The 25703-nt window shown below is 28.0% G+C and overlaps 1 protein-coding gene across 4 annotated transcripts in view; it reads left to right on the plus strand.

Moving 5' to 3' along the window:
* Nucleotides 1-25703, plus strand: part of LOC107440397 (irregular chiasm C-roughest protein) — a 441495-nt gene that overhangs the window by 95358 nt on the left and 320434 nt on the right. For all 4 annotated transcript variants that reach the window (XM_071181523.2, XM_071181525.2, XM_043046457.3 and 1 more), the window contains exon 2: nt 1575-1632. The gene's annotated coding sequence lies outside the window, so the exon portion shown is untranslated. The remainder of the gene's footprint in view (nt 1-1574; nt 1633-25703) is intronic.

Genomic DNA, 25703 nt, shown 5'->3' on the forward strand with positions numbered 1-25703 from the left:
ACTATTTTAAGCTCAAAGAATACTTTAACTTTTATCTCATGTATCGATTATTTCTACTACTTTCCATCAGTAATAAAGTAGTTTTTACTAATTAATGATTTGATAATGTCGGAAACAATGAAATGTGAACTGGATTTTTGAAATTGTTTCCTAACGACTTTAAATATAATTTCTGTACATAATTTTACCTTTCAACTATGCTTTAAAAAATTACAGTAGCTAAGCTAATAGTAATAAAACCAAAATAAACAGTATTTAAACATTTATTTGTTGATTTCTCCAGTCGTATGGTAACGTTTTACCAGAAATTCAAATTTTCATAAGTATAGTTCTTATCAACACCTATTTAGTAACAAAATTAATTTAACAGAATAAGTAGAACTGAGCGATAATCTTAGGTATCGTGATAAAATTACAATATTTTACTACAGTCACCAAATTTTATTGCACATTATATAACTATATTTTATTGTTAATTCTACCAAATCGCTTCGGTAAGAATTACTGTGCTTTTTAGTGTTCCCATAGAACCAAAAACGCAGTAAATTTTGCCCTATGCAGGTATAATGAAAAATTCCAGACCGGAAAAAAACACCAAAAAACTTACTGAACAAAGTACTGGCACAAAGGGTGCCGGTACCGTAAAATCCATTTTTACCGGAACATGTTAAGAAACAAAAAATCTGATATACCGTAATTTTTCAGTAATAGTTATCATAAAACCATTAAATCACTCTAATTACATAAATTCTACTGTAAAAATTATGTTATAGTATTTTATAGTAAAAATGGATTTTATGGATGCAGTGCCGGTACTTAATACTATAATTTGATTCAGATTTTTTTACAGTATTTTTTGATCATGAATTTTTCATTATATGAGACTTGACAAATGATGACACGAAAGTATTCAAATACTTCCCAAAAACTCTTTTTGAAAATAATAGATTATTTACAACCTATTTGAGACACATTTCTAAGCAAAATAATATTTTGAGTCATTATCGCGCTTTAATTTAAACAGAGGAAAACACTGTGTTTTATTATATAGATTTATAATATCCCAGATATTCCAAGTACATATATTTCTCTCAGATATAACATTTTTGGATTATTATTAGTGTATCTAATCCGTAATTCATTGATATGATGTTAAAATATATCAAACGAATAATCTGAAACAAGTTAATACGTATTTATTCTTTTCCAATTATCGTTGCATCCAAAAGAGGAAAAATGCTCACATTAGATAGGATAAGTAAGCGATATCTATCATCAGTGTCTCAATGCAAAATCATTTAAAGTTAAGCCTAAGAAAATATTATTCAACCGCTTTAAAAAGGTTTTAAATTCGATAAAAGAGAACGCCAAATTTAAGACAAACAAGAATTAACTTTGTATGAATCAATATCGTTTTAAGAGTGAAAATTACTTATTTCAATAAATGAAATTGCTTCATCTGGTGCAAATAATTACTTTTCAAACATTTTTTATGTCTTTTAAAGGAACCTACAATGTTGACAGTTTCATTTAAATTTTCTTTCCTCATATAGTTTTGTTTCTTTATATTTCAGGTATTCTAAATGAGAAATCAGATGAAGTGAAAAGTCAAATTTGTTCTTCGATTAAAAAGTAAGTTTTCAAGTTGTCTGATATCAAACAAGTTTAACATCGAATATATTTAATCATGCAATTAGATAATAAAGACAATCCAGAGCATTATGAAACCTTTATTAGTCATATTTGATTTAAAGAAAAGTATTTTTATTTGGTCAATATTTTCTTATTTTGTTCCCGTTTTCTATCTCTAACATCTTACTGTATTAGATAATAAGAATACTGAAGTATTTAAATTTTCGAATCCAATTAAATTGTTATTTCTAACGACAAATAATTAAATGAAGTAAAGTTTATGTTAAAACTTAGCTTTCAGGAAATTATTTGCCTATACATACTGTTTATATACCACGTCAGTATGCATTATGATAGTGGGCAAATTAAATCAACAAACTATAAAGTTTTTACTCGAAGAATTGAATTTAAATATGAATTCTTTTGTTCCATATCATGGACGTGTTTTGATTTTTTTCTTTTCTAAGGAGTAAGAAAATATGCACGTACGGAAAAAACTCAGAACAAAAGTTATTCTATACATTTTTCAATATGTGAAGTCAACAATGTGTATTTTTATGAAATTTAAATTATCGGCCTACACTTGCTATTTATATACCACATCTATATGTATTATGATAATAGATTAGTTAAATCAACAAACAATAAGTTTTTAAGTCGAAAAACGCAAATTTAAATTTGAATAGTTTTGTTCCATATCATAGACGTGCTTTGATTTTTTTTTCTATAAAAGAGTAAGAAATAATTTATAGTAAGAAAAAGAAACTCAAAACAGGATTTATTCTATACATTCTTCAATTTCCTTATAAATCACCAGAAAATCATTTGCATTTTTTTCGACACAAAGAATTAATAAATCTAGTTCTAATTGCCGTCGAGTTCCTTTTCAAGTATTCAATAAGTACTTGGTCAAATTAGCGGATGAATTCTTCGTTAAAACGTCGAGATTAAATTAATGGATTTTTTCCCTTCTTATTCCCTAATCTATTTTGACTGCAAAAAGGAACTTCGACACATTCCATCCTGAAAACGAATCAAAGCGAATGATTCGAGGGGCAAAACCCCATCTTAATTTCGCCAAATCGCCCTTTCGCCATTTTCTTTTATTTCGAGTCAGTAGAGAATTCCCTGCTCGACCAGTTTCCTTTAAGACGCTTAATATTCTAGGGGGTGGGGGCAAAATGAGGAATCCGTCGGATCATTATCAATAAGATTAAACTCCGTTCTTCCTCCAAAACTCTAGCAGGAGTGAACGAAAAGCTCTCTTTAATCATTTCGAGCGGCCGCAGTTCTTCTAGCACTCGACCGTAAAGAACAAAGGAAATTTTTTCTCCTCTTTTACGTTTTACTTTGTTTGGTTTTTCACTCGTTTCTTTTAGCCCCCTTCTCTAAAAGAAAATCCGTCGATATTTTAAGGGGACTTGGTTAGCTCTTTCGTGCGAGATGAAAAAGCTGAGAGTTTCTGGACTGTGGGGCCATAAATTCTGCCACAAATGAGCTAGGAATCGACGATGGGGCGAGTTCTGACTCGCCAAAAAGAACAGCGGTGGACGCGTCTGGACTTGCCAAAAAGTTTCGATTTCGGGAGATTTGCTGGAGTAGTGGCTTAAGTCAGTTCTGTTATATTTTCTAATATTATTTATCCAGAATGAAATGAAAACGAAAGTAACGGCAACACTGTTCTATGCTGCATTGCGTATTAAGCAATACTCAGATTTTTAAAAAGGTTTTTGAAACCACAAAGAAATTCCTTTAAAATATAGAATTAAAGTTTCGAATCTTTTCTGATGTTGTATTTCATGCAATTAATTTTCATTTTTTATACCATATTAATCTGTCATTTGATCCTTTAACCCAGAATATTCATACATTGGAATACAAAATATACCTTATTTTATACAGAGATAAGTTGGCGCGTCAGAGAGAAAAAAGTCATACATATCTCCAAGTTTATGCAAGCTTTAAACGCTTAATGGAACGCTCTTCAAGAAAGATTTTAAAAATAAATGTACCATTCAAAATAGCTTTTTTTTATGATGTAAAATTTTACCTACTACGTTGATATCAAGTAACGTATGAAGTAAAATAAGAAATTAAATTGTAATCTGTACTTTTGCTGATTTTTGAGAGAAATGCATTCTTGAAAAAAGCGCGTTTAAATTTTTTATAAGATATGTTATGTATAAAGTTTGAGCAAAATTTCATAGTATAAATTAAGCATATCGTAGACGCAAAATCCGTACAGGCTATGGAGAAAAGTAAAATGGCTAGGAACTATCAAGATCTATAATTAACTATGTTTTTTTTATGTATTCCTACAAACTATTTACTAAATTATATAATAAATGCAAAACAAAATTATCACAACTACCTAAACACGTTAACATATTCATTCTTGTTTTCAAAAAAAGGACAGTTTCGTCCAATTCCTAAATATTTGCTACCGTTGATAAGACTTTTTGAAAAAATGAATTTTTTAAAGTAATTTTCATCCTATTTACAGACCGCTCTTATGAAGAACAGTAGGTATTGCTTCCTAAAATTTGTCAAACCTCATCTTGAATATTTCAACTTAAATTGTGTTAAAAAGTCCTTAGTTCACTGAATTATTATACCACTTATAGTTTAACAATATTATAATCATCGATATAATAGCAGAATAAACTTCGAGACTTATGCCATTTTTCTTTCAAAAGGCCTTATTTAAAGCGAGAGTATGATCTATCTATTCGTAGTTTGGGAAGAATATGGAAGTGGTAACAGGGAAAGTGCCTGGAATATCGGATGAATTGTGGAAAGGGAAACACCAAGAAAAATAGGGTTTCCGAAATACTTATCCCCAATGGAATTGTTACTTGATCAAGTAGCCAACAGGGAATGCTATGCTGATAATAATAAAACAGTATCAGAATCATTTTTTCATGAAGCCAAGCAAACAGATTGTTGTTATATTCTTAATTATCTTATTCTTCGGGACACGCTGCTCTTAAAAGAGTTCTTGCTGTTGACATGAAGTCCCAGTGGTAAAAGAATTAGTTTTATTTTTAACATTTGCGTATTTTTATGGTGCTAAGACATAAATAATTTAAATTGTTTAAACAAAATTTATTTTACTTTTGAACTAGGTGTAAAAATTCAATTTGAAATAAATTATTTTATTTAAAACTTAACAAAACTTATTTATTTACTGTTAAAAGGGAACAATAATTGTTTATTTCTTCCGGAATTATGTTTTAAAACAATTTACGAGCTGTTACTGAAAGAAAAAATTGTTTTTAAATTTTTTTTAATGTTCATTGTCATAGAAGCATTATTCTTCTTAGTAATATAAAATATGCGGACGATACCATATTAAAGGAACAAACAGGAATTATAATTTTCCCAACATTTTTTATATGCATATAAATAATGTTATTTTTATGTATTCACATTTGATACAAAGATACACCAATCATAGATACTTGTTAATTTGAGTTATATATTAATTAAGTTTATGTGTCACACGCAAAACAAAACCTTTGACTTATGTCAGAATTGGGGAAATTCTAATGCCTATTCAATGTGTGAAGCATGCAAGTTATTTGATATTTTATTCGGAAAACATTGTGTAAGTTCATATCTGACTGTAAAATACATTTATTCACCGTGTAAACTGGTGAAAACAGTTCATTTTTTTAAATAAAAAACATGTCCCTGAATTCCAATTGCCCTTGAAAAAAACCTGAAAAACTGATCCCGACTATCTATGAAGTCAAGTTTTCCATTGGAACAACAACAGGGGGAATGAAATAACTTATTTTTTTATTTTAAGAAAACTAAATATAACAACATCAGGATCAAAATTATTATAAAAAAATTCAATATTCTAAATGTTATTTGTTATATTTATGAATAAGCTGCAAATATATTCAGAGGAACAACTCTAGAAGTTTCAAGTTAGATAAATCAGTGTAGAGCTGCACAAATAGCCAGCATTGCTGCTGAAGTTTTAAAACGAATAACTATCATTCCTCCACAACGTAGTTTCTGAATTGTACTGCCCGAGCTCAACCCAACTCGTATTCAGAAGAGAAAAACGTGCTTAAATTTTACTTTTTTACTCATTTTTCAAAGATAACTCCCTCGTGTATAACCATCTCAAGAATCCTCCTTCATGGACGTTAATTTGCTTAGTTTTATTTCTCATGCAACAAGAATGAGAGTGTGACAAACACAGTTTTAGCCTTATATTCTTAAAGATAAATCAGAATTTTATGTTCTGGAAAATAATTAAGGATTTTATATTCTTAAAGATAAATCAGAAATGAAAATGAATTTAATTAAATCTAAAATTTTAATGCTTTTAATTATAATCACGCGAAGTTATATTCTAACGCTAATGACCTACTTACATATTTCATTGAAAATAGTAAGAACATACGCGTACTATAAGTATTGAGAATATATATTGTTTCTCAGTTAACTTCAAATAAATTCAAGCGAACAACACTTGGACAAGTCAGATAAAGAAGTGCAAAGGTACACAAATAATCAGCATTACTTTTCGATAAAGCGGCTGTAGTTTGAAAACAAATAATTATCTCTAGTATTGTACTGCGCGTACAAAACCCAATTCACACTCAAAGGAGGAAAACGTACTTAAATTTCATTTATTTACCTAATTTCCAAAAAAAAGTAACTCGTGAATAACCATCTCAAAAATACTTCACGGACATTAATTTACTTAGTTTTATTTCTCATGTAGCAAAAATGAAAGAGAGACAAACACAGTTATAGTCTTATATTCTTATTAATAAATAAGAATTTTATATTATTTAAAAGAAATCAAAAAATTTTATATTGTTAAAAATAAAACATAAATTAAAGCGTATTTATATTTTAAAATTTTAATACTTTTAATTATTGCCTCACAATATTATTCTAATTTTGATAACCCACTTACGTACTTTAACATTGAATACATAAGCGTACTATAACATTAAAAGCAGATAATACTTCTGAGCTAACTGCAAATAAATTCAAGAGAACAACGCTTAGAAGTTTTAAGTTAGATAAAGCAGCGTAAAGTTACGCACATAATCTGCATTACTTTTCGATAACGCAGCTGTAGTTTGAAAACGAATAATTATCTCTAGAATTGTACTGCCCGAACAAAACCCAATTCACATTCAGAGGAGAAAAACTTACTTAAATTTCACTTATTTACTCATTTTGCAAAGGTAACTCACTCGTGAATAACCATCTCAAGAATATTTCACGGACATTAATTTGCTTAGTTTTATTTCTCATCTAACAAGAGAGCTAGAGAGAGAGACAGACTTTTAATCACAGTAAGTGCACTTTACAGTAGTGAATCATTCTTTCTACCCGCTGCTACAACCTTTGAAAGGATAGGTTTTTGAGTCTGCCTTAACAACTGCCGGTTTCTCTTTGTATGTGTGCACCGACCAACTTTTGCCAGTTTGAAGTGTCCATTTGCTAATAGCGACCAACCGTACACCACGCTATGGTGAACTTTCTCTTTTCATAGCTATTTCCTCCCCTCCTTTTTGCAGTTGGATGGATTGAAGAAAGATAAATGATGGAAGAGCTGAATTTGTGGTTGAAAATTGCAATTTTAATCACTCCACTCCCATCACTATTGACGTCACGTAATAGATGGTAGAAATAACAAAGACTCAGTGTTACTGGATATCATATTTGAATGCTACAAGATTTTTTTGACGTAAATAAAGCATATCAATCAGTCTTGTTAGTTAAATCTTCTGAACTAAATTATTTACACTACTACAGCCTAGTTTTATTTTTAAATCGTTATGTATAAAAACGATTGCATGTGTGCACCGAGGAATTTTTGCCAGTTTACAGTATTCATTTGATAGTAGCGACCAACCGTATACTACGCAATGATGAACTTCCTCTTTTAATGGCGATTTTATCCCCTCTTTTTAGTTAGAGGGATTGATGATGACTTCGTGGTTGCAAATTACAATTTTAATCACTCAACTCCCATCACTAATATTTGCATCACGTGGCATTTCAAAATGAATTGGTACCAGTACTTTGTGGTGCATATCTAAAGAGTTTTTCAGATATAAATCAGGCTTAAACTTGTTAATTGAATCTCCCGAACTTGATTGTTTGTCTTGCTTATAGACTAATTTAATTTTTTAATCGCTATCTATAAAAAAATTTTAGTTTTTTTTGTTCTGCTATTGTTTTCTTGTTCTTCTTTTCTTGTTCTGCCACTGTTGTGTCCCTTTTAACTTACTCAATTATTCAGCTATCATTCCAATCAACAAAGCGGTAGAATAACTTGTAAAACTTATTACTCTAGTACCAAATTCTATTCTTCAGAGTATATAATTTTAAACAATGAGGTATTTACAAATTTTGTATCCACGTTTTCTAACTAATTTTTTAATATAAATATCAAGTTTTACTACGGCATCTTGGATCAGATTATGTAACAATAAAAAATATCAGATTATGTAACAATAAGAAATATCAGATTATGTAACAATAAGTCAATCTCAAATCTTATATGTAACTGATTTGCCAAAAGTGCTTCTTTATTTTTATGTTTTATTACTCTTTTATTACAGTAACTTTAAGTTTCATTTCTGTAGAATAAACTACAAAATTCTATTTGTAAATGCCTCATTCTTCTGTAAACGTTCAAAACAAACGTTCAAACGTTGCTTTATAGCAATAATAACGTATGTTATTGAAAGGTAAAAAATCTATAACTTAAGTGTTAAAACATGTAACATTAACCTATTTATATTTATCTTTCGTAAGTATAGCTAATGCAATATTTAATGAACTAGTGAAACAGTTTACTTGAAATTTCATCAGATTGTTATGATCATATTTTTATAACGTGAACTAATCTTAAATTATTATTGGTTACATATTTAAACCTAAAAGAATATATTATCTTTTACCTTTAATATTTCATCTTTTTATTTAAATATTGCAAATCTTTTTTTGTTCCTCACTGATACTAAAATCACCCTTTAATGACTAATGCGAATGAAAGTTTCATTTCTCTTCAATGTTAAATATTTAAATAGTAATAATTTTTCTTGTTATTTAAAAATTTAAACAGAAAAAAATTTTAATTTCAGTATATAAATAAAAATAATTTCATTTAAATCACTTTTCCATGACAACTAGAAAAAAAAAACTCTCTTCAATCAAAGGATTTCCCGTTTAAAAATCAAGTCTATCTGATTTTCAATCCATCATTCATTCAATGTATTTCGTTTAAAAGAGTCCCCGTCACTACTTATTGTCCCCCCGACAAACGTTGAAAATAAATACACAAAATGTGTATATAATATTACAGGAATGGTTGGCGGAGAGTGTTGCTGACGTCATCACCTGTCTTTCCCAGTTGATCAGGCAGTGAGACAAATGGCATGTTAAAAGCACCCTCCGTCGCTGCTGGTAGTCCTGCCCACCCCATTTAGATCACCATCGTTTGCAGGAAAGTGGAGCAGGATTCTGGCAGTTATTGAATATGGGAAGAACTAAAGATGAGAAATAGAGGGCGGGAAAATGGACACAACTGGAGGAAATCAGCTTTTAGCTCTAATGGTTGGTTTCGCTTTAAGACGTTCGGTTTTTTGCGTTCCACATATGGGCAAACCTCACGAATTGTAAATTCTGTATTCATTCGAATAGTAAATTCTGTATTTGGTTAGAAAACAAATTCAATGTTATTTCATTAAACAAAATTCAATGTATATACATGCGTTGTGAGATCGAAAAAAAAATCACAATTGGGTGCCAGTTTTATTTTTGGTGATTTCCTTTCTTCAATATCAAGAACGTAAGGATTTTTTGAACGAATCTTTTTAAAACTACTCAAATATTAAAACGGTCAATATTGATATTAATTTATCAAACGAAACTAATTTTTAATTTAAATATCATAAACGGCACGCACAGCAAAATTTAACGAAATCTGTCTCCAAACAAAGGCTTGCATAATTCTACCCTCTAACCCTAAGATTTGTAATTCAATAATTTTTTTATATGTGAAATTGCACATGCTAGAATATTTAAAAGGCCTTTTCGTAGTAATTTTGCACTATGGAAATGTGACTAAATTAATATATAAAAATTAACATTACGAATATTAGGAAGATTTCTTTTTGATTCATTATTTGTTTACTTTTTTATAATTTAAATTGTTTTAAGTAAGTATTATATTCTCTAACACATTAATTTTTATAAAATCGAAGCAATAAATTAATAAATCTTCAATAAATAGTTTTAAGGAGAACTTGCGCATTATTGTTGAAGTTTAAAAGAAATATTTATTGTTATATTGGCAATCATAAAGAACTAACTGTATTCAACTAACTAGTAACTTTAGAAATTATGTACTAATATTCTATTTCTATAGTCAAAATATTCCAAGTAACGAAAACAATTTTCTAACTTCAACGGCATAACATATGATATTAAATTTTCAAAATATTATTTTATTCATAAAATTCATAGAACGTTTTATCAAATCCCGAATTTAAATTTAAAATCCTGAAAGTAAATTTCAAAGTGTCTTTATGTACTGATCTTTGGATATATTATTATTATAAATAGAACTTTATTTAAAATATACAAATTTTCTTTTTTAAGTCTCTAGAACTTTTCTAATATTTTAAGAATTGAAACAATACTCCCAAAAAGTTTTAACTTCAAATTTAAAGAGAAGTAATTTATTTTAAAATCAGTAATACCCAAGACTGAGAATTTCCCAATGAAATAATACAATAGCGAAACTTTTAACAAACACAAGACAGTTTTTAGCATAACAAAACATTTTTTTAACATTGCCTTTTCCGTATAATCATTTGTTACATTTCAATTCATCGACAACAAAAAATACACAATTTTTACTGTATGTTTTCTGTCTAATCTTCAAACTACAACAACTGGATTCTATTATGAAGTCAAACAATCACCTATTTTTCTTCTTCACTTGGATCGAATCCAGATTTAGCACAATGGACAATAATTTGTTTTCTCGGAAGAAATAACTTTTATTCGTAAAAGAGGCTCCAATTTTTACATCAGCATCTCTTTAGAAATTACTCATGTAGTTATTGCCCTTGTTGTATGCTTAGAACGAATCAAAATCATATGCAGCCAAACATCGCCAAATGAATTGAACCGCCTCTGCTCGTATCTAGTCAAGAAGAAATCTTTATTTCGAATTGTAAATAAGAATAAAAAGGATGGGCCTTGTTTATAGCATTCTATTTATCGCTGTTTTATTGCATTTTTCTTCTTAACACTTTTAGGAGACAATATGTCTGTCACTTTATTTTAGCTCTGGGCGATAATGCAGAGGAATCTTTTCAGTGACTTGGCGCTTTGGTGCGGAAAAATCAAAGTTGATCTAATCCCCGCTTTTTCCCCCAGAAAAGAGTTTGAAATTATTGTTATTTAAGAGAGAAAGCATCGACTATTGTCTTCCATTTAATGCATTGTCAGTGCTTTTATTAGGGTTGTATTTGGGAAGATGTATTTAGGAATTTGTTTTTATGGCTCTTTTATGCCCATTCTAGCCAAATTGCAAAGAATTGATCGTGCTTTAGTAGTTAAGCAAATTATAAAACATTCCCTTGCAATAATTTTAAGTTTCTAAGGATTTTATAAATAAAATGAAAAATAGAAACTTTTAATGATTTTGTAAATTAATGTTGTTATTAGTTCTATTTTTTTTAAAAATCTCATTTTCTATGGTGTAGTTTTTTTTAATCCTAAATACAAATAATTAATCGTGATTTAGTAGTTAAGCTAATTATAGAAAAAATCACATAAATTTAAAATTTCTGTAGCTTGTATGAATGAAATGAAAAATAGCAATTTTTTATCATTATTTAGATTAATGTTAGTACTAGAATTATTTCGTTATCTCTTAGTGATAGCTATTCTTGCTAAATTGCTTGAAATTGCAAAAATTGTAATTTTAATAAATTGCAATTGTAATAAATTGTAATTATAATAAATCGTAATTTTGATTGTAATTAATTGGAATTGTAAATAATTGTAGCTGTAATCGTGCTTTAGTTGTTATTTTTAAATAGCAGTTTTAGAACTTTTAGTTTTTAGAACTTTTAAGTAACAGTTTTAAATTTCTAAAGCCCTCTGAAGTGAAAAAAAATTTTTTTTGATATATTTATTTGTTCATGTTAGCAGTAGGTAGCTCTATTTAATAAATTTCTTGTGGTTTTATTGCTCTTTTATTCCCTTATAACCTATATGCGAAGAATATATCAGGTTTTAGCAGTTAGGGAAATATGGAAATTTCTTGCATTGTAATTTTAAAAGTATAAAGCACTTTTAAAGGAAAAAACACATTTTGTAGATTAATGTTATCAGTAGCATATCTCCTATTACGTTTTCTAAACATTAACAATTAAAAAACAAAGAATAAACATGATTTCACTTATGTTGTAAAATAATTTTATAGTTAATCTGCCATTCTCTCAAAGATCAAAAGAGTTCTATAAATATGTTATTTTTTGTCTGTCAGTTAACTTTAATGTCTCTAGTAGACATAAAGGACGGTGCTTCTTTTATATTTTAGAAATTATTGAACGTCCTATTCCAGTATGCAGTAATTTAATTTCGTAAAATTTTCTGCAGAGTCATTTAATGAAAGTTATTGTTAATCGAATTTAAATTTAAAAGTATGAGCTATTTTATCTAATAATTTCTCTAAGTAATATACATCTCTTTAAGGAAGCTATATCATTGCTTTAAATAATAACAAACAAACTCAACTTTATAAATTCATTTCAATTATAGTAAATCTGAATGATGTAAGATCTATATATATATATATATATATATATATATATATATATATATATATATATATATATATATATATATATATATATATATATATATATATATATATATATATATATATATATATAAGTAAAATTTAGGGATTGAATACTTAAAATTTAGTTTGGAAATCATCAGCTTAAGTATTTACATAATAGTACAATACATTTGAGTAAATTTTTATGCAATTAATCTAATAAATTTCATAAAAAATGCTATTATGTAATATTTTTTCTTGCTATACAGAAATATGCGCATAATTATCTATGCAGCTTTCATAAAATTTTAATTTAAACTTCAAATTATTTACTAATGCGTTACAGTTTTAGTGCTGTTCTTTTCAATTATCTTAATCATAATAGATATTTATAATACAATGCGTGATCTTCTAGTCGAAATGATATTTATGTTTGATATAGATATTTATAATACATGTTTATGAAAAACTATGTTCGTGTTAAGACCTAGACTTTGCATCACTTCGAATCATATCGTATTTAATATATGTTTAACTCTATATTTAAACAAAATAAAGCGGAATATTTATTAAGTCTTTAGGACTCCATATATAGAAAACCACATACATATAAGGTGTTTTAAGAGCTCTTAACAAAATATCCAGTGCTTAACATTCATTTTATACTCTTTACTGATCTTTACTTATCGATGCTTTTAAAATTAAATTAGGTTAGTTCTATTAATACAAAATCGTTTTTATATTTTTTATAAAAAAATCAAGTGGAACACTGGAAAAAACCCAAAAACTGGAAAATATAGTAGGAAAAAATTTTTATAAAAATTGGCAAACACAAAAAATATAAACAGGATAGATGTGCAAACTGCGTAAGATACTTGTGTATTTCTATATTGTGGACAATCAACAAATCTTATTAATTTAGATGTTTATTTTTTTCTAAAAGTTGGACAAATATTAAATGTTAATAATAAAGTACTTTAAAAAAAATATTGTGCAATTAAAATTATGACAATTAATCCCTCATTTAATCTTCAAATACTTATTTTTTTCTTAAAAATGTTATTTTGTGGTTATCCACTTGTTTTAAATCGAGCAAGAACATCAAATCTTCACTCAAACAGTAGAAATTGTATGTTTTCCTGACTTAGGCAAACGGTAAACCATTTCAAAGCTGGGTCGGATCATTGAATAAAGAAGCCCCACGTAGAAAAATAACGAAAATTCGAAGCCTTATTGAGTCTTTCCAGACCTTTTCCATATGTCGGTGTCATTAAAATCAATTTATTTAACTGAGAGGTCTATATTTCTAATTATTTGACTTATAAACTAGCAATGAGAAATATGGCTATTGTACCATTTTTATGATATTGAATACAAAATGAAATATTTTTACATAATATATTGAAAATTTTTGAGGTTTCTAAATTATCATGTATTAATGTTAATTAATTCAAAATTATTTTTTCACTTTTCTGTCAGTTCTTTCACCGCATCAGAACCTATTAGTAGCAAATTCCTTTTAAATTACTTCAGTGATTTATAATGTAAAGTTCATACTCATTTTTTATAAATTGTCATCAAATCAGTTCAAATAAATCAAAAATGGCAATGGAATTAAAAAATGCAATATGGAATAGCAAAGTGAAATAACAAAGTTTTTCTTTGCTTTTTTTTACAATTTAATATTATGAAAAAAATAATCATTTGGAACTTTCAAAACTGACGTTTGGTTTTACTGAAATCATTTTTCATATACTTTACATTCCAAATTAGTTGGAATAAAAATTACCACGAGTTCATACAAAGGTTAAATGTCCTAGAAACGATTAAAAACACAGATATAATTTAGAATTTTTTTTCGAATGTTAAATATATTTTAACATCAAAGATTGGGTAATATTTTTTTTTATTTAGCTCTTTTTAAGACTACTTTTTCTGTTTACTATCTACTTTACATTTTTTTTAAATACTTTATACTCTACTTCCGCTTCTGTACTTTTGTAAAACATATGTAATATTAAAATTTCTAAATTATACCATTTTCTAGTTTTACTACACTTTTTTTTTAAAAAAATAATGAATTAGAATTTTTTGTCTGATATTTTTAAGATTCATCTATTTTTAATTTTTTTTCTTATTACTAATAACAATAAAAAGAACATTTCAACTTCTTTAACCCATTGCTGATTTCTTAAACAAAAAGAAAAGCAACATTAATAATTCCCAACCCATCTAAAATTCTTAACCTAAAAAGTACGATCTTCAAACTTTCCATAATTTAAAGAAGAAAGATTACCGGCATTAACTTGGATAAAAAGATTCCATCGAAATACATTTAATGTATTTTTGGCAGACAAAAAAGTCATCCAATCTTCTTTAACATTCTTTTCGATGGAATCCCGGCAAAAACAGAATACTGCCAACATTTCCAAACTGTCCCTACGAATGGTATTACACTATGATGGGTGTTTAATTTCACTGCAAGGACTGGACTCGATCAGACCTTGTGATCCAAGCATTAAGGGCAGACCGGACAACCATTAAATTGGGGTCAATAAGGGGAACTGACGCATCTGAGAAGAACAAAAGAACTATTTTTTCTTGTTCTCTTGGCCAAAGTAGCACTAGCGGTGTCTTTTAGGAAAGAAAAGTGTAGATTCTTCTGTAAGTAAGCTCCGGATTCGAGTGATGAGGGGGCATTTATGTGTCTCGAATCAGAGGATTTCCATGAATATGTAACAGGATCAATTCGAAGATTATGTAGTTTTTTTTGATAAATAATATTTATTTATGATATCAGATATTGGAACAATGTTTGGGGCTGTAGTTTTAAAAATGTCATTTTAAAAATGTAATGATTTTTATAAAATGTGTTATCACAACAAACAGAAATAATATCTTGTGTTGATTTGATTGCATTGTATTAAATAATATTTGTGAAGTAATATTTTTTAATAAATAGGGTAGTAAATGTAGTTTGTTTATGATATTCGATAGTAAAACAATATATGGAGCTATATTACTTGATTGGATACATCGAACAAACTAGACACGCTTAAAAATTTGGATTTAAGGACACAATAGATATGTCTGTTTTCAAGAATTCGTGAAGTAATCAATTTGTGAAGTAATATTTATTAATAATTATAGTAGTAAATGTAGTTTGTTTATGATATTCGATAGTGAAACAATATATAGAGCTACATTACTTGATTGGATACATCGAACAAACTAGGCACGCTTAAAAATGTATACTTATCGAACACCATAGATATGTCTGTTGTCAAGAATTCGAAAATCAATTGCTGCACATTGTTGGAATCTAGGGTGTAAATTCAATTTCGATAGCACAAAAATTCTTTCCATCCCAGTCACATTAGCTCATCTTGATACCCTGGAATCTTGCTTTATTCATATTAATGCTGATTATCTTGTTTACAATATTAGTTCCTCCGCATCTCTCCATTGCTCTTTGAAATACATTTGCCCTGATTTTCCCCTCTTAGGCATTGTGGATTTTCTTGTTCTGCTTTTTTATCTGTTTTTCTCCCTCGGCTACTGTGGTTTTTCTAGTTTTGTTTCCCCCCGTTATTTTTCGATTTTGTTGGAAATTGTATGTTTCAAATCACTTTTGTTTCTCCTCTTTCACGTCTGGCAAGTCTTGAAAATTAGAGTCTGTTTTTGAGCGTTTGAAAGATGTCGACTTTCATTTCCAATTTGTATATTTTTTGAAGCGAATGAAGTTTTTAGTCAAATGATATCTTCCATCTTCAGTTTCTTGGAATTATCTATTTAATATAGAGGTGCAGTTTTAAAAATACTAGACATGTTGATAAATTTTTCTTAAATTTCATGCTTTATTGAAGCTTGATTTTAATTAGAGAAATCGATATCAGTCCTAGCTATAGTAAATTGTTGCAACAATATGAACAATATTTCAACAAGAATATATCGGAACACTTTTCCTGAGAACTTGATAAACAAAAACGTATCTTAATTTTGTAATACTCTTTACATTAGCTCAGTAAAGCTTATTCCGGCTTTTTTACCATTAAGCTTATTATTAAGCTCACATTCTAAATTGTAAGTTTGAAAAACATTTTAAGTAATTCCGAGTTTGTGCTAGTTCCGACTATTGCTCAATTAAACTCTTTATTCAACCCTAGTTCTAAATTAATTAATAGTTTTATATATATATATATATATATATATATATATATATATATATATATATATATATATATATATATATATATATATATATATATAAATATATATATATATATATATATATATATATATATATATATATATAAAAGAGCATTTTAAAAAACTTGTGAAACAAGAATATATCTTGATTTTTTAATACCATTTATGTTAGATCGGTAAAGCTTATTAATACTCTTTCCGCATTAAGTTTACTATTCACCTTAAACTCTGAATTAATAGGTGAATTTAAAAATAAAATGGAAAAAAATCTGAGTTTTTGCTGATTCTGGCTACTGCAGAATTAAACTCTTTATTCAACTTCAGTCAAATTGATCAAGTAAATATGTCAAATTGATCACTGAGAACCAAAAATCAGCTTAACTACGTTCCCCCAAAGGTCTGGAGAAAAAAAAAAGAGCATAACTCCAATGTGATGTGAAGCGTGTCATGAAACGCTAGGTCCGGTTCATGATGCCTCACACTAGAAGCACCTTTTCCCGTTAAGGGACATTGTTTTGGTCAAAATCTTGGAAACTTTCCACTCAGACCAATCGGTTGAAAAGACGACCCCTAATGATTAGTTATTTAGGAGAAAAGACCCTTGTGATTGTTTGGAGAAGTAGCTTTGCTTTCACAAAATTCTTGTTGTTTCTACCATTCTTTTTCTGAAGCTTTCTCGACTAAGTAAGCTTTTATTCCAACTGAAGTTCCTAACTTCTTTCGTATTTCCAGAGTAGCCTGTTTGTTCTACAGCGTCGGCTCGAAATTTTCCCGCCATGCAAGATGGTCTCTCTCCTGGGGAATGACAGACCCTGCAATTGATCATTTGAGTCAATTCATTTGCATTTAGATCGGGTTTATTTGGAGGTTTTAAATTGGAAATGATTGTACTCTTTCTGTGACTGTGATTTCGGGAAATGGCAGTTTTGTGTTCGCGTGCCAACTCAATGCAGTTGTCTAGTAAGACTATTGCGGTTATTGAAATCCTTGTTTGCTTCAAAGAAAGGGACACTTAGCAAATTGCATTAAGAGTATATCAACTATACAATACATTAACATGAAGTTATTAACAAAGTATAAATGTAAAATAAAATAGCAACATTGCATTGACATAGCGTCATCTTTATTTTTGTTATTTTTTGCATAGATTATGTGTATCTAGGGTTTAAGAAGCACTTATAGATAATATTCATTACAGATAATATTATAAATATATAGATATTATTATAAATGCTTATAGATAATTTTATAAGTGATTTTACCACAAAATTTTATTATATCTTTAAACTAAATATATAACTAGGTCACTTCTGTTGAAACTTTAATTGTACTTTAAGATGTTACACGAAACTTTGAAGATGAGCAAATTTTTGGCAGACTTAGTTTGTAGCTCTTTTTGATTTTAATATGTAATATCATTTAAGTTTAATGCTGAACAATAGTTTTGACTTCATTAGTTTAAGTTATTGGAAACAATTTAAAAATATTTGTTGCAACATTTGAAAATTTGTGCAAATTCCGTACTGAAATAAAATCCAGAAGTTTTTGTGTCAAAAATAAATTTTCAAGAAAATTTTGCAAATATAGTTGAAAGTGCCTCCCATGAGAAAACAAACGTGCAGTCTTAAATTTGCATGATCTTTACGCACGACATTGGATATTTTAATTACATTGTAATTAATGCAATGATAGTGTTAACATTAACAAATAAAAGAGAATTTTATACTTCATTATGATCATCAAAAGATTTAAAAAAATTTTAATCACACACTGAGAAATTAGAAAAATAAATAAGTGAAAAAATTAAACCATAAAAATAAAGGATAAATTGGACACATAAAAATTTAAGTTATAAAAGTAATATACCAAATAGCAACTTATGCCATTGAGAAGTACATGTTTTTGAGCTACCTATGTCACTAACGCTATTTCAAATTTATGAGGCTTTTTATTTATTTCTGTGTTTATTTATTTATTTTATTTTTCATTTTATTTTATTTATTTGTTTATTATTTACTTTTATTTTTTGAAATATCAATGTTGAAGAATTCGCAATTGTGATACGAGTAGCTCACTATATTTATCAACGTAAATCTTTTTAACGGAATTTCCATAAGAATAAGAAAGCAGTGTTTTCCCAAACACTCAGCTGCCACTTCTCGTAAAAGAGTTTTACGAACATAAAATCGAGCCAAGATGGAACAGTCTATTACCCAGTTCCACGCAAGCTGATTATTCAATAATTGAATAACCATGAAATGTCCCTAAAAGTCTGTGTTGCCTGGGCATACATCTAAATTACAAATACCATGGGAGATGTGTTGCGAAAAGAAAAGGATGCCAGAGTTTTCCAATCTAATCAAAGGGTAAACCACGAAAACTTGCCCAATAGACGAGACACGGTGTTCCCGTGCAATCAAAATGACATTTACGATCGCTGTTGTAGAAGACAGCGAAGTAAAAGTTAACTCGAAAGTCGATTCTGGTAATCCTTCGGGAAGTTTTAGTGGAGAATCTTTACCATCTAACTAAGAGGGTGGCAACGGTGCACAATCGGGTGTGTTGGGGAGATGAGGAAGGAATTACAAGCCAACCGTAACCTTTTGGAGAGGGGGAAAAAGATCGAAAGAAAAAAAAGAAAAAGGAAGCCTTTTTAGCACTGTCCGGTTGGTCCGACTCGTCCTACATGGGTAAGTAGGATTAAAGCCGGATTTGTAGTTGGTAACATGCCTAACTGTGTAGGGAGGAATAATGGCATACGAAAGGCGTGTAAATGCCTATAAAAATGTTGCCAATGGATAAAACAATGGATGTTTATGTCTTTTTTTGGCTCTTATCCCAAATATATATGCGAATCTGTTGTTTTGCTTACTAGTTTATTTCGTGTGCCTGTGTCGTAACTCTTTGTCCAATTTAGGTTCAGTTGTTCTCATTTTAAAAGTAACTAAGCTATGTAAAATTAAGATTCTATTAAGGAAAAAAACAAAGCAGTAAAATTATTTTAATTTTGTGGTTATTCTTAATTAAGTATGCATTTTTACTGCAAAATCGCAAAAATCATCAAAGTATTCTTTCTTTTCCGGAAAAAGCTAAATAAAATAATTGAGTAGCATGGTAGGTGTTAATTTGAAGGGAAAATTAAAATAAAAGCCAATTATACCATAAAATTAAAAATCGTAGACAGTTTTTTTTTTTTTTTTTTTTTTTTTCCTTTTTCGTTTTTGGCGAATTTATGATTGGAATATTCGTGTACATTCGAAAATAGTCCTAAAATCTCGCATTTTCACACCTACTTCAGGAAAACTATTATTTGTTTTAAAAAAAGGGCAGTAAAATAAGTATAAGTTGCAATTTTTATACATATTTAGAGATATATTTAACCGCAAATATTGCATATAGAATATAGAAACATATTAGAGCTATATTTAATTGTGCATATTGTACTGACATATTTACATATATAGTAATACATGAAGCATTAATGTTACTAAGCATAAATATATATATATGCTAAGGAATATATTAATATATTGCTCTGCATTAAGTAAGGTGTTTATAGTTTTCAAGCAAGATGCTTTATCGGTGATATATACATAAGTGAAACTATATATAGTTCATTGTATATAGTTCATTCTATTTGTCAATTCATATATTCATATAGTATGAATTCACAAATGTAAGTGTTTAAAAGGAGAACAAGTGAACCTTGTTTTTATTGTAAATTCATGTTAACTAGAAAAGTAGTTGGTAATTAATTGTTTATAAGAACCGAATATCAAAATAAAATTTAAGCATTTTAAATAGTAAAACAACAATGAAATGTTTGTTGTTTTTTGTAATAATTTACGCTTTTTTTATGTATATAAAATAACCTCAGCATCAATTATATATGATATTAAAATAGCTTTTCGAGCAATTATTTATCTTTAAAAGTATTTTATCATTAGAGTTGTATTGAAACATGTTTAAACAAACACTTTATTTTATTTAGTTTACATATGAAAATATATATGGATAAAAAAATTACATTCTTAAAAATAAAAACAGCTTATTGTTGTTTACAATATTAATTAGCTCTAATTTCATTAGATAAGATAGTTTTTCTTATCTGTCTGATATGTACTAACTAGGGGATTCGTTTATTTCTTAATTATTCAAAAATAATTTAAATGTAGATATGCAAACAAACATCCTCTATATGTATTATTTTAATTAAATGCAAGGTTTTAAATTTAATTAAGGAAATTAAATATCATTAATTTTTCTATTAATATTTAAAATTATGTAAAATAGAAGACTACAGAATATATAAAATACAGAAAATATATTTAAATTTTTTTCATATATCAGGAATTTGTTTTTTCTGAAGATATTTCTTTGTTGCTAGTAAAAATAAAAATTTAATTACCTAGTCTAGTATAAGTTTGAAATAATACCTGACTTTTAACGTAGTTGAAAATAAAAAAAAATTCTGAAAGACATTTTAAAATCAAAAATGAGAAAACAGAAATGTTTTTATTATAATGATAAGTTATTTTTTATTCAGCTAAGTATCATTCAGCTAAGTAAGTAAATTAATTATCAATTTCTATTATGTTTACTTTCTTAGTATTTTAACTATTTTATGACATCTTAAGTTTGTTAAATGTGATAAATTTATGAACCTATAATTGAACACAGTGTAAATAATTCTATAATTCTTAAAAATTACTCTGTTCCTTTTTTGAGCATCTATAAACAGTTGGTAACAGTTTTTTTTTCTCATTTTTTATGATTAGCTGTCGCAAACATTTTAATTAATAATTTGTGAAATTTAATTCAATTTCTTAAACTAACAGAATAATTATATTGAAAAAATCCCTTTAACTTATTTTTATTTTCAGTCTCACACTAATTTTTAATACTTAACTGGGAAATAAACATGACAACTTTTCAAATGAAGGAATGGTAATTTACTAAAACAATTTAACTTTTAGATTAGAGAGCAATGAAACGCAAAAACTTTTTTAAAAAAGAGCATTTTTAATGAAGTATAACTAGTTAAATTAATGTTCAGAAAAGAAAGCTATGTAAATATAAAAATTACCTAACCCTAACTTCATGCATACTTTGAAAAGTATTTAGCAACTTTTAAATAAAGTATAAAATTAACAAATTCATAATTCTAGGTATTGCTATTAAATAAATAAAACCTTTCAAAATAAAGTAATAAGCCACAAATAATAAATATTCGATAAAAAAAAATAAAAAAAATGTCTGGAAAATTCGATTTCACTAATATCTCATGAATAACCTGTATCTTACATTGAAATTCAAGCCAATTCTTATTCCCAGATAAAAAAAAATTATAAATTTTTTTTTTCAGTTTTCGATCTTTTTTATTGAAAGAAATATTCGGGCACACACAGTTGTGACAGATATTTAGACGAGAAACCGCCTCTTTGGATTCTTTGATTCGTTGCCATGCCTACACTCACTTGTGTCTGAAAAACATAAATTCATCCAAGAAATGAAATTCTCCAGACTCTATTATTGTTATATATGTTTCTTTACTTTTATATTCAAATATCTGTTATTTCGTTTTATTTCTTCACATTTTATTTCTCAAACCGCAAATCTTTTTGTTTACTAATACAGAGGACGGTGATTGTTCTGCCTTTTGTTTGTTTATCATGGATAAAAGCATAGATGTTTGTTTAAAGAATATTCTATGCTTATGTAATCTTGATAATAAAAGGAACTTGCAACTGTAATACGAATCGAATAATTTCATGTCTAAGACAGGCATGTTTTTTTTATGTAGAGCATTGTTGAATGTAGAATGTTTTGTAATATTGTAGCAAAATATCTGATTTAAATCTTTTAAAATTTAGTTTCTTATTCCTGACAATAATATTTATTCAAATATTTTATTAGGTTTTAAAGCAATGATTACGTTATAATTCAATTCTCTAATATTTAGCATATTAAAGATAAATATACATAAAGGAGTTGGAGACAACTTTTATATATTTATTATTCCCTACTACCAAAAAGCACTGTAGAGATCTATAGAGACCTAAGTTCATTTCCTCGTAATCTGATTGCGTGGTGAAGTTTGAATACTTTATTTAAAAATTTCTGAAAATAGGGCAAATAATTTGTAATGTAAGTTGAAGTATACAGAATTGAATCATGAGAAAAAGTATGGTTAAAACTATAAAAAAAAAGTGCAAAACTATCAAAAATGCAAAATTTGCTGTGTTTCTAGGTCTATGGGACATTAATTTTAATCGTATCTCCTACCTTCACACATAAAAATTTTATTCAATACAATATTATACATTGTTAAAAATCTTCGAGAGTGAATAAACCTAATACGGTTCAAATTTACCGCTATAATCAAACCATACTTTGACGCTTCTTTCATTTCATTGTATGATATTATTGTTCAAAATGTATTTAAGTATGATTCAATTCAACACAATTAAATTTAGTGCAACATTTTGTGTTATTAGGGTTCAAAGTATCAATACAATAATTAGTACATACTATAATAGTTAGTGCATAATATTAATATAATAGTATATTGTTTGATACTATTGTTCATATAGTACTAAAATATGGTTCAAATTAAAGTATTAAAGTTAGCGAAATTTATTATATTTTATTTATTCAATTATTTTTTAATTTATTATATTTATTCAAAGTATCAATGAAATAGGTTAACTTTGAACCAATTTTTTTGTCAGTTTTAAATACTTTGCACAAAAAAGTAAACTAAATTCAAATAGTGCAACTATTCTACTTTCATGAACACCTTGTGGTTGAACCGTTAATTTGAAGATTTATGTTTTACAAATGCTGAATATTATAACTTAAGCATTTTATTTACCATTAAAATAAATTGCTTCGAGTATCTTGACCTCTGAATGATTGATTAAATTAATCTTCAAACAAAATTTATTTAGAATATCACGAGTCATATCAATTGCATTAAAAACCCGAGCATGCTTTCTACACATAAATTATTCCTGTCGTTGTTCGTAAATTAAACGAAAACAAAAAATTGTCGCTTGCTGAGCTAGAAAATAAAAGTGTCATATGCCCTTTTAATGAGGAGAGCACACCATTCAAACCTTGATCTAAACCAGTTTCAATGAGTGTAATGCCTTCTCTTCTTTGATGGATTAATTTTCCGAGAACTTCCGAAAGGTCACGTAGTAGGGTTATAGTAACAATAACAACTAAAACAGATCACCGATATTACTTCATAAAAAAAGAACAGATATCAATGTCTCGTGTCATTAGGAACGCTCTGTATTATATGATTTTTAATAACAAGACAACAATCATCGCACATTAGGCAATTCAAATCGCTGGTACTGCCTGAGGAGCAGGTGCGGATAAGAGAGAAAACAGTTCCAGGAAAAAGCATCGATTTTCGAAGGGAGGTCCACTGTGGTAGAGAAATTAATGAGCCTACCGCGCCTGGTTGATATGCAAGAATTTGTAGTGCTAACGTTGAAACATCTGAAGGTTTTGGTAATGGGTTTGATGTAATTACCCTCTTGTCTCACTACCCATATTTTAAGATAAGAAACTGGGGCATGCGAACTTAGAATTAAAACTTAGATCAGATGATTAAGATAAGATTGAAGCTTTTTTTTTATGAATAATGTTGAGACGATTATAACATTATACACTGTTGTACACTATATTAACAAGCAATTATCCACTATTGAAACAGTTTGCGTTTTATTACCAATAAATATTGTGTCTTATTGTAAGAAAAAAATTATTAATTTCTATGTATGGTAAACCTCTATAATTTCTTTAAATTGTAGAAATTTTTGATTCGTATTGAGTCAAACGTAGTTCATCAGATCACAGAAAAATAATCTATTATTGACTAATCTGGAGATATGATTTTGTAGTATTTTGAAAACATAATTCTTTTTCTGGATATATTTATTAGTTACATTCTCAAGAATAAAACTCTCACATTTGACGATTCAGCAATCATTTCGTAAATTTCGTGGTCTGTGACGAAACGCAACCTCTCAAATAAATGACGAAAACGTTTCCGCAACTCGATACCTCATTGAAGTGCATTGTGAGGGAATGTTAACTAGAATTAAGACTAGACGATCGAAAATAAATCTTGCCGGCAAGTGAAATTAGAGTAAGACAACTGACTGTATGGTGGAAAAGGAGTTGGCTTTGTATCAGGAAGATCCGGGGATCGAATCCCGCTTCGGGCATGGGTGTAATTTATCTCTTTGTTCTATCTGCCCTTCTTGCATTGTTGTTAGGCTGACATTGATCCACCTATAGAGTGTCCGCGATAAAGTACCTATTAGAAAAGTTGGATAATTTAGGCACTGCGAGTATGTTTTGTTTCTTAATTTTGGGTGAAATAATTCGTTACTTTGAAGAAGTGACGATAATTAAGTCGTGTCTTTCACGAAAAATTAGAGCTGAGCGTATACAAGAAAACGGTTTTGTCGAAAACGAAGATAGTTTCGAAGTATCTGAGCATCCATTTTTTACTGTGTATTTACATTCTACTTAACTCTCTCGATTAACTTTTACTTGAATTTGGCTAAATGAAAAATTTTACATTACTTTACTAATACAACTATTAAAATCTTACAATGTACTTTGTTATATCAAACGACTATTAAAAATATCTCGCACCTTGAGACTAAAATCATGAAAAAAATTGATAACAATTTCATAGTATCTGCTAGGGCAAAAAGAATAGTATCTGTTAAGGGGAAAAAGAAAACTTTATTTACTAAATATGTATGCCTTGTTTACCACATCTGTATTTTATATATTTGATTTGTTTACCTTTCGATTTACTTTGTAACCTAATGTTTGTCGTATATTGTAAAAACAATTTTGATCAAATTGCGGTAAAAAGTATAAACACTCTGGGTCCCCGTAATTTTTACAGTAATAACTACTGTAAAATAATTTAATAACTCTAATTAAATAAATATTGCTGTAAACATTACGGTATAGTATT

The sequence above is a fragment of the Parasteatoda tepidariorum genome, chromosome 8 (genome assembly GCF_982258835.1).
Source record: "Parasteatoda tepidariorum strain Cologne lab strain chromosome 8, Ptep-v5.0, whole genome shotgun sequence".
NCBI lineage: Eukaryota > Metazoa > Arthropoda > Arachnida > Araneae > Theridiidae > Parasteatoda > Parasteatoda tepidariorum.